This window comes from Prionailurus bengalensis, chromosome C2 (assembly GCF_016509475.1).
Source record: "Prionailurus bengalensis isolate Pbe53 chromosome C2, Fcat_Pben_1.1_paternal_pri, whole genome shotgun sequence".
Classification (NCBI taxonomy): Eukaryota; Metazoa; Chordata; class Mammalia; order Carnivora; family Felidae; genus Prionailurus; species Prionailurus bengalensis.
In genome coordinates, this window is record NC_057350.1 from 129,397,168 (window position 1) to 129,407,717 (window position 10,550).

Consider the following 10,550-nt stretch of genomic DNA (forward strand, 5'->3'; position numbering starts at 1 on the left):
TCTCTCTCTCTCTCTCTCCCTCTCTCTCAAAATAAATAAATAAACTTTAAAAAACAAAAAATATAATAGCCAAAAGCTGGGGGAAAAAATCAACTGCCCATCAAAAGATGAACAGATGAACAAATTATGGTACATCCATACAATGGAATACTACCTAGAATAAAAGCAAATGAACTATTGACACACACAACAGCATGGATGAATCTCAGAGGAACTATGTTGAGTGAAAGAAGCCAGGTAAAAGGAATACCTACTGGATGATTCCATTTCTATAAAAGTTTAGAAAAGGCAAACTCATCTATAGGAACAGAAAGCCAATCAGTGGTTATCTGGGGAGGGGGAGGGGGGGGTGAAGAGAGGGGCTATAAAGGGGCACAGGAAACTCTGGAGGTGATGGGCATCTTCATTACCTTGATCCTGGTGACAGTTTTATGGGTGCATATATTAAGTCAAAACTTAACACATTGTTCAGTGTAGTTTATTATATGCCAACGATAACTCAATAAAATTATTAGTTTTTTTGATATCCACAAGCATGGTAGGGGGTCAGCAGAGAAGCCCTTGCCGGGTGGCTAGAGCTCAAGAGCAGAGCTCACTCCACCGCCACAGGCTGCCCCCAGATGGCCAAAGTCTGTTGGCAGGAGCTCTGTGTGTGAAAACTACAGCTGGAATAGCTGGAATTCTTCATATAAATTCCAGGAAATCCAGGGACTTCTGGGCACCATATGAAAACATAAGAGGGAAAAAATGGCTCATTTTCTGAGAAAAATGAAGCATATTTTATGGGGTCATGGAGCCTCTGAAACACCACCAACAACCCTTTTTCTTGGTGCCTGTTGGGGCTGGGAGTGGATATGGAGGAGAGAAAAGCCCAGTCCTGCCTGCCCTTCCCAGCCAGGGTCTCACACAAAGGCAGTCTGGCACCCATCGAGGCTGGCAGAAGGGGACGGAGAAGATGGAACTCCTATAGGCATCCAGAGGGGATAGAGGCAGGCTGGTGCAGGAGCCCTGAATTCGGAGGCGGGGGGAGTTGAGGTGTTCTGGTGAGTCAAAGCAGGGGCATCAGTGTGACCCTGAGGGAGGCTGTGTCACCTGCGGCTTTCCCTGGTGTCCAGACTGAGGCGGAGGCTGTTCCCAGCAAGGACGAGCTCTTCTCTGCAAGTAAAGGTGCACACATATACGGACGCAGGGACCCTGACTGTGGGCAAAGAAGCAAATCTATTATCCCGGCTTCCTAACCAGATGGAGCTCTTTATAAGCACGGTTTATCACTTTGTAACAAGGCCTCTTCCATTCAATAGACACTGAGTGTTTTCCCATGCGCCCAGCACTCACCTGGAAATCCCGGCCCTCATGGAGCTTATATTGAGATGGGAAAAAGAGGCCATATGCAAGACAAATAAGTAAATACACAAAGTGCCAGACAGCTATAAAGGCAGTGCACAGAAATTAAGCAGAGAATGGGGACAAGGAGAATGGAAGGGGATGTGGGTGGAACTAGATGAGGAAGGGGGGGGAGTCACAAGAAGTTCTAGTGGGACCCTACCTTATCTCTCTGTGGTGGATTTTTTCCCTGAGAGCAGACCACAAAGAATCCAGGTGAACTTTGTTGATCCCCTGGCAGCTGTCACCAAGACCCACTTGTGTTCCTCAGCAGCTCTGACATGAGGAAGGCGTGATGACGGCCCCACCACAGATTGTTCCTGGGGGCTATTCAGCCCTGGGTCCAGTGATGAGCCAACTACCCCCCGAACTTTAGTACTTTCCTCATTTCCCTTCGAAGACTACTCTCACTAACCCCACCTCCTAAACTCAGGAAGCTCCTGCCCCTCAGACTCTCATCATTTTCTTAGTTGTCACCATGTACATACACCTTCCATTTATTCAGCCCTATTTATCTGCCCATGGTCATACCGCACCAATTCCCATTCTGAGCCTTTTTCCTATGCTGCTCCTTGCCTAGAATGCCCTCCTATTCAAACACTTTTCATACTCAAAGGTGAAGCTCTAACCAACCTATTTCCAGAACCTCTCCCTTCCTGTGTCAGCCCTATGAATCCCCTCTTCTTGATCTCCAGCAGCACACCACATTGAGGCAATGCTGTCCCTTTGCCTCACTGTCATCTCCCTAAGGCTAGCTTGGTCCCTGCAGCCACCTTGGGTGTTCCTCTTGTGTCTTTACTTCTTCTCTAGGCCTGAGATGCAAGATCATGCTGAGCACACAAAAGGTATGCCACAGATATAACTCATTTCTCCCTCAAAAACAAGCCTTTGCTTTGTCCAAATTTCCTCCTCTCCATCTGAGAAATGGAAATGGTTTGGAAAATTCCAGCATGGGAGTGTTCAGCCTTATTTGAGTTGTGCAAGTGGGAAAAAATGTGCTTTTCCCAGAATTAACAAATTCCCCAGCCTTTCCTCTGAAAGCAACTTACAAACCTCTGAGCCCAATGTGTAAGCTTGCCAACGTCTTCACCTCTCTGAAGACTGAATTGTCCTCCTGTCTGTATGTCTCATGCACATGTGCATTTGTGGGTGAATGAGGAGGCTGGAATCAGAGTAGAAGTTAACCAATCTTGAAAATAAAGCATGTGACAAGTGGAAAGAGGCAAGCCTTTTGATGCCCATGTCCCTTGGCTTTCCAGCATACTGAGGAAACAACTTCTTAACAGCAGTATGCCCCTACCTGTCTCTATTCTCCCTCTCTGCATGTATCCAAATTCACCCATCCATCCATTCAACAAACACTAATTGAAAGTCAAATGTGGTTGGCAGTTTCTAAAATGGCTCCCGTGTTCCCATTTCCTGGTGCTCATATTCTTGTGTAATCCCCTTCCGTTCAGTAGGCACTGGACCTAATAACTTGCTTCTAATGACTAGAATACAGTCAAAGTGATGGGACATCAAATTCAACATTAGTTTACAAAAGACGGTAACTTCCATCTTGGTCACAGTCTCTTTGTCGTTCTTGTTTATTCACTATGATGAGGTCAGCTGCCGCGTGGTGAGATGCTCTACGAGGAGCTGGAGTGCCAGGAAATGGAGGGCAGACCTTGGCCAACAGCCTGGTGAGGAACTGAGGTCAGTCAGCAGATTGCAAGACACTGAAGGCTGTCAACAATGCTGTGGGCTTGAAGCCGGTCCTTGCCACTGAGTCTTCAGAGGATAGCATAACCATAGCGGTCTTGTGATGGAGGCTGAGTGGGGGATCCAGCCACCTGCATCCATGTTCCTGACCCACGGTCACTGCAAGATAATAAATGCTGTTGTTGCAAGCTTCTGCATTTTGGACTAATTTGTTATGAGGCAATAAATAATTCATACACCAACTATGTGCCAAGCACTCTTGTTGGCCCTGGAGCATAGGAAAGGACAAAACATCTTTGCCCTCATGTAGGTGACAGTCTAGTGAGGGGAGGCAGATGATAAATAAAGTATGGTGACAGAAAAAGCTAAAGCAGTGAAGAGGAATGGTTTTCAGGTGGCTGGTGAGGTGGGGTGTCAGTGGTTGTAGCCTTTTACATGGGTGTTTCGAGAGGTCTGAGAAGGTGGCATTTGAGCAGAGACCTGTGGTGAGAGCATGAGCCCCGGGCATCCAGGGGAAAAGTGTTCCAGACAGAGGAACAGTCTAGAATGAGTTTTTGTTTTGCTCGACAAAATAAAATGTAGAGAAGGAGAACTTTCAGCTTCTCTTTTTAGCCTGTAGAAAAATATCTAAACATAGGCAGCCCACCCGAAATGCATTCCAACTTTCTTCCTGCTCCAGAGAGAGAGAACTCAGAGTCCAGACAGAAGTAAGCTGTGTTTCTGTTTTGTTTGTTTCCTATGTCCTTGATAGATGCAGTTACTCAGCTTGGCAGGTGGGACTTTGTGATTTTGAGGGGAGGAAGGAGACCGTGTCATGCCTCTCTGCCCTGTCCTCCCCTCTGTGTGGCTTTCCTGCTTGGTGTGGAGTATAGGATGTGGGGGCTGGGCAGCTGAGACCCCAACCCAGAGGGATACCCTCTGAAGAAGACTTGAATTGCCCAATTCACTCTGGGCTCCCTGGGGCCATCAATTCACCTTGGGCCTGACCCTCTCAAGGTCTAAGAAATCCAGCCAGAGCCACTCTTGCTGCCGAGAGTTGGTGGGAGCCAGGGCCACTGAAGACCACTCTCTTGCATCTGCACAGGACTCAGGCTTATCTGAGGAATGTATGGAGAGAGCAGTTTACAAAACGTTTTTTGAGCTGCCCTATGAAGAAAGTAGTCCTGATAAAGTTCTTCTGTTTGCAGGAAAGTGGAGGTTTGGGTAGACTCAGCGGCTCTCCTTCCCCCACCGCCTGCTCAGAGGGAGGCTGGACACTGAAGCCTTGGCACCAAGCTGCCTGATGGACAACGCTGATTTGTCAGAGGGGATGCCAAGAGCAGTTCTCCTTCCAAAATCTGATCAGGTCCAGATCTGATCCTCTGGCCCAAGTCAGGATTGAATGAATGACTGCCTCTGCCTTCTGTCAAATTCTGGCTTTACTTGATCACTTTCACACCCACGAAATGGGGTGTGAACTTTCCACCCGGCCCACGTTATCCAAAAGGACAGCCTGGCTTTACATGGGCCTTCCCTGGGCAGCCAACAGTGCTCTGCTTCTCCAGACACAGAGGAAAGATGGCATAAAGACATTTCTAACCAATAAAAATGGGAAGCTCTTGTTACCAGCAAACCCTCATTCAGGGAACACTTCTAGAGCAAGAGGAAAATGATCCCACGTGGATGCATGGAGATGAGGAAAGTAATGGAGAGCAATGAAAAGGGTAAAGCTATGGGCAAAACTAAATGAATATCGATGACATATAAGAAAATAATAATAATGTCTTGTGAGGTTTAAAATATACATGGAATTAAAATTCAGGACAACAAGAGCACAAAGATGGGAGGGGAGTCATGGAGCTAACGTGTTCTAAAATCTTTGCATTGTCCTGGAAGTGGTAAAAGTAGTAATTTATATTAAACTTTAATAAGTCAGGAGGACATTTTGTAATCTCTAGGGTGACCACTGAAAACAATAATAAAAGATTATATAACTAATAAGCTAAATGGAATGGAAGAATAACAAGTACTTATAAAGTAAGAAAGGAAAAAGGGAATATAAAACAAGTGAAACAAATAAAAGACAAACAGTGACAAGATGGATTTAAACCCAAATATGTTAGTAATTTCATTAAATATACATAGGTTAAATGTTCCAATTAAAATCAAAGGATGTCAGCCTGGATTCGTTTCAAGGAAGGCTGACTGACTCAGGCGGCATGCACCCTCTTGCCTGCTCCTCTTAATCTTAACCCTCTTAATAGGTGGGAGATTGACTTGATAGCTGGAGCCGCAGTGGTCATCCTGCAACCATGAGGCTGAGCCCAGAAGCTGTGGCCAAAGGATGAAGGAGCAGAAAGATTAAAAGGAGCCTGGGACACAGAAGATGCTGGGAGCTACCATACCAGCCCTAGGTGACCCACCTCCAGATTTCATGCTTTGTGAAAGAAAAGTAAATCCCTAACTTCTCCCATTCAGTACATCGTCTTTGCATTTTGTCAATGGTTTCCTTTGCTGTGCAAACCCCCTTACTTGGGTGTAGTTCCAAAAGCTTATTTTTGCTCTTGTTTCCCTTGCCTAAGGACACATACCTAGAAAAAATACTGCTAAGGCCAATATCCAAGAAATTGCTACCTATGTTTTTTTTCCAAAAGTTTTATGGTTTCAGGTCTCATATTTAGGTATTTAATCCATTTTGAGTTATTTTTGTGTATGGCATAAGATAGTGGTTCCGTTTCATTCTTTTGCATGTGGTTGTCCAGTTTTCCCAACACCATTTGTTGAAGAAACTGTATTTTTTCCATTGCATATTCTTGCCTCCCTTGCATTAGATTAATTGACCATATATGCATGAGTCTATTTCTGGGGTCTCTATTCTGTTCAATTGATCGATGTATCTGTTTCTGTGCAGGAAAGGGAACCCTCATGCACTCTTTGTTGGTGGGAATGTAAATTGGCACAGTCACTGTGGAAAACAGTAGAGAGGTTCCTCAAAAAAATGAAAAGTACCATGGGATCCAGTAATTTCGCCATTGAGTATTTCCCTAAAGAAAACGAAAACACTAATTCAAAAAGATATTATGCACCCCTATGTTTACTGCAGCATTATTAACAATAGCCAAGTTGTAGAAGCATCCCAAGTATCCATCCATAGATGAGTGGATAAAGATATCTCTCACACACTCACTCACACACACACACACACACACACACACACACACACACTGGAATATTACGCAGCCATAAGAAAGAATAAGATCTTGTCATTTGTGACAACATGGACAGACCTAGAGGGTATTATGCTAAGTGAAATAAGCCAGACAGAGAAAGACAAATACCATATGATTCCACTTTCATGCGGGATCTAAACAAACAAACAAGCAAAAAACAGAAACAAAATCATAAAACAGACTGGTGGTTGCCAAAGGGGAACAGGTTGGAGGGACAGGTGAAATAGGTGAAGGGGATTAAGAGGTACAAACCTCCAGTTCTAAAATAAATAAGCCACATGGATGAAAAGCACAGCATAGGGAATATAATCAATAATATTGTAACAATGTTGTGTGGCGACAGATGGTGACTACACTTGCCATGGTGAGCATAGAACTGTCATATCACTGAATGCCGTATACCTGAAATCAGTGTAACACTGTATTTTAACTATACTTCAATAAAAATAAAATAAAATAAACTTAACTTTAAGTCACTCTGTGTTGTGTCTAATACTCATGCTTAAGCACAATCTCTGATACACAAGTTTTAGGACATTACATCTGCCAAACTCACTCAGTGTCAGATACTAACCTTAAACCAATTAAACCCACTGGATCGTGCACCATGTAAAACCTCTAAAGAGCACAGTGTGACTCACTCTAAGAGCAGAGCCCACTTAGACCAATTAGACCTCAGGGGGGGTTTAATGGATTGGGACCAGTCACACAAATACCCCTAAGTGCCCATCTCACAACCAAAAGGATATTGCTATGATACTTTATAAACAACTTAAATGGGTTGGGAGGGGGGTTTCTTGTAGGCAGCCAACAATTATAAAACAATATGGGTCTTGCCATGGCAAGAACAAGTGTCCATTAGTTTATTCTATTCAGTCAACAATAGTTATACAGCACCCACTATGCACCGAACATTGCTCTAGCCGTCAGGGAGACAGCAAGAAACAAAATACAGAACTCCCCTGCCTAGCACAGTTTACATGCTAGTGAGGGAGACAAAAAATAAGCAAATACATAAGTGAGACAAATTGCATGTAGAATGGTAAAAAGTTGATGGAGGAAAAAAGTAGAAAGAAGAGAACAGAGAATGGGGTAGATTGCAATTTAAATAATGATTATTCAGTATGATCAGGGGAGGTCATACTGGAAGATGATATTTGATAAAGACCTCAAAAGAGTGAGTAGGCGATAAATGACAAGGTGAAATGTTTCAATCAGCTCTTGCCAAGGTAAGAGGAAGGAGTTGGGAAGGATATAACTTGTCCTCGTGAATGGCTTTGGCCAAGGGTGTTGCTTGCTGAAGAACTGCCTTTGAGTCTTAGCAAGGGGGAACCTGGCTTGTGGGAGGTCCCACTGCTGAGTGGTGTAAGGTGAGAATTTAGAGACTTCTCAGCAGAGAGGATAATTATCGTGCACGTCCTGGATGCCATTAGAAGGAAGTTTCCATTCATGCTCCCAACAGCCCTCTGTATGAAGTGGGTTTTGTTATGATGCTCATTTTACACACAAGGAGAGGGAAGCTTATCTTTCTGCCCAAGGTGGTAAAGCCAGTGGGTATGGAGGGAGGCTTCTTGAGCTGCTGCCATCAGCACCTCACAGGCCCACCCTTCCATCTCCAGGAAATGCCCATTAGGGTGACATGCAGGAAGATCAGGGCTTGAAGATAGTGTGGAAGGAAAGGAAGGAGATAGTGTGGAAGACTTGCCTCCCCCTTCCACCTTGGAGGGCCTGGCTGAGCCTGTCCTTCGTCCTCTTGACTGTGGCATTGACAGGGGTTTCATAGGTCCTGGGGGCAGGGGCAGCATAGGTGCGTGCAAGGGACCGTTGGCCAAGTCTCAGCATTAGGGCTTCACAGCTGCAGAGACAAAGGGCTCTGCCTTTACCCCCACCATATTGGGAAGCACCACCCCTCCACCCCATTCCCCCATCCCTACCACTACCCTGGACCTTCCCCCTTTGGCCAGTTGTTCCTCATGGAGATGAAGTGGATTTCTTGGCAGCACTTTTACAGGACCCTTGACCCAAAGGGAAGGGTCTGAAATGTACAGGGTATATAGCTCTCTTAGGGAGAATTTATGGGAGGTCTTTGCCTCTCTCTCTTCCTACCCTTTCCTCCCTGCAGCCAACGTACCAATGTTTTCTCTGACCTCAGAGGAAACTCCTCTTGTGCCTCTCTAGGGTCACTCCTTTGTCCCAGTGCTGGATTTCATGTCTTTTCCAGCACCAGTCACATTGGATCTGGGATGGGGTTGGGAAGAGTTTGTCAAACAGAATCTTGGCCAGGTGGTCAAGACCTACTGGGCTTCCGACAGACTTTCGGCAAGGGCTCCCCTAAATGTGGGATGCGTTGTCTCAGTCTCCAACTCTGGAGCTCTCAGATTCTCCACTAGGACGTTAGACTCTACACTGTGATTTGCCCATACCTGATACCTCCTGAGATCAGTCTACTTTCTTTCAGCCTGTCTTCACTTATGTGGGTGCCTTAAACAAAATATACAGTTTCTTTCCTGCAGGGAATTTTAGACTCTTCATATAGGTTGACACCATTGTGAACCTCTAAGAAAGGAACACTGTTTATGGAGTCTCTCTAGCATATCTGACCTCAGGTTTTGAGGAACACTTCACAAGGCCAGCACACAGCATACCTTGAGAGCCTCTGCACAAAATAAGTCAGACATTATGATGTCTCCCAAGTGACTCCAGTATCCTGCCCAGTCAAACAACACAACAGTTCAATGGTGCTGAAAGGCCAAGCGCTCTGCCCTTAGGAGGCAGTCAAGGTGGGCCTGGCAGCAGCAGTGTTCTCCCAGCCATCCTCTCCTATGAATGCACCTAGAGGAAATGGGCGAGAGCAGAAGCAAGTGGGGTGTCTGGGTGGCTCAGTCGGGTAAGCAACTGACTTTGGCTCAGGTCATGATCTCACCCTCGGTGAGTTTGAGCCCTGCATCAGGCTCTGTGTTGACAGCTCAGACCCTGGAGCCTGCTTTGGATTCTGTGTCTCCCTCTGGGAGGGAGCCCCTCCCCTGCTCACTCTCTCTATCTCTCTATCTCTCAGAAATAAATAAACATTAAAAAATTTTTTTCTTAAAGTGGAAGCAAGGACAACTCTGGGCCAGCCTTCTCCTGGATACTGGGTTTGGTGAAGGCAAGGTGGCAACTATTTTTTTTTAAGTTTATTTATTTATTTTGAGAGAGAGTGAGAGAGAGAGCGCCAGCTGGGGAGGGGCAGAGAGAGAGGGAGACACAAAATCCCAAGCAGGCCCCGTACTGTAAGAACAGAGCCCAACATACCGCAAGAACAGAGGTCAAACTCATGAACTGTGAGATCATGACATGAGCCAAGATCAAGAGTCGGACACTTAACCAGCTGAGCCACCCAGGCACCCCCAAGCAAGGTGACATCTACAGGGAATACCACATGCCTCCTGGAACCCCAACTCAGCCTCTGGACCTCTAAGTCCCCTCAAGTTTAAAAAGCCTCAAGTCATCCTTTGCCAAGTCTTGGTGGCAGCCCTGTGGTACCAAGGTAGCAGAGTCCCACGTGTCATCCAAGCTGTCACAGAAGCACCCCTATCCCTGGCTTATCCTTGGCGGATGTTTGGGAACCCAGTGCACAGCAGGCCCTGGAGTCGTAGAACCAGCCCAACAACCCTGAGCTTGCCAGCTTCCTGCCCCAAGTGCCCACACCAGTCCTGACAAGGTCTGGAATGAGCCACCTCAGTGAGAAAAATCAAGAGGAGGCTGAGTCCAACCAAATGCGGAGGAGAGAGCAGTACCCTTATCCTGCTTCTGCCCCAAATCTGCCTACTGGGTGGGAAAGAGATGAAAGGAAAAAACCTAACCGTAGCAAAAGAAATCAGGAGAGGAGAGAGCAAGCAGGAGAGGGATCTCAACAAAATTCTGGAAAATGAAATGCAGACAGATGAGGTTATAGCTTTCTCCCCACAGCCGAGTGTCTGGGAGGGGGAAGAAGCAACCTCAGCAGAGCCTCAAACAATCTTAGCAAATGAAGCCACTGGACACACAAGACAGGGGCAAGGGTGAGGCTGAAACCAGGTGAGCTGTCTGACAGCTTTATGAAGAGGAGATCCCCTCCTTTGCCACATGAGAAGATCAGCACCTCATTCTGTACCACTCTCCTCCCTCCATCCCTGCTGCCAGAGTGGAGAGACTGAGAGGGGAGGGGTCTGGCATAGCCCACTTTTCCCAACCCCCTCTGCTTCCTGTTCTGCTGTCCAAACATTGGCTGCCAGGCTT

General features: G+C 46.1%; 1 long non-coding RNA gene across 1 annotated transcript; it reads right to left on the reverse strand.

The window, feature by feature from the left end:
• Positions 1–462: 462 nt before the first annotated feature.
• On the reverse strand, positions 463–3,399 carry LOC122491968. Its single transcript, XR_006299495.1, has 2 exons — positions 1,547–3,399; positions 463–1,198 (listed from the first exon to the last, which is right to left on the reverse strand). It is a non-coding gene; the product is annotated as an uncharacterized LOC122491968 (long non-coding RNA).
• Positions 3,400–10,550: the final 7,151 nt, after the last annotated feature.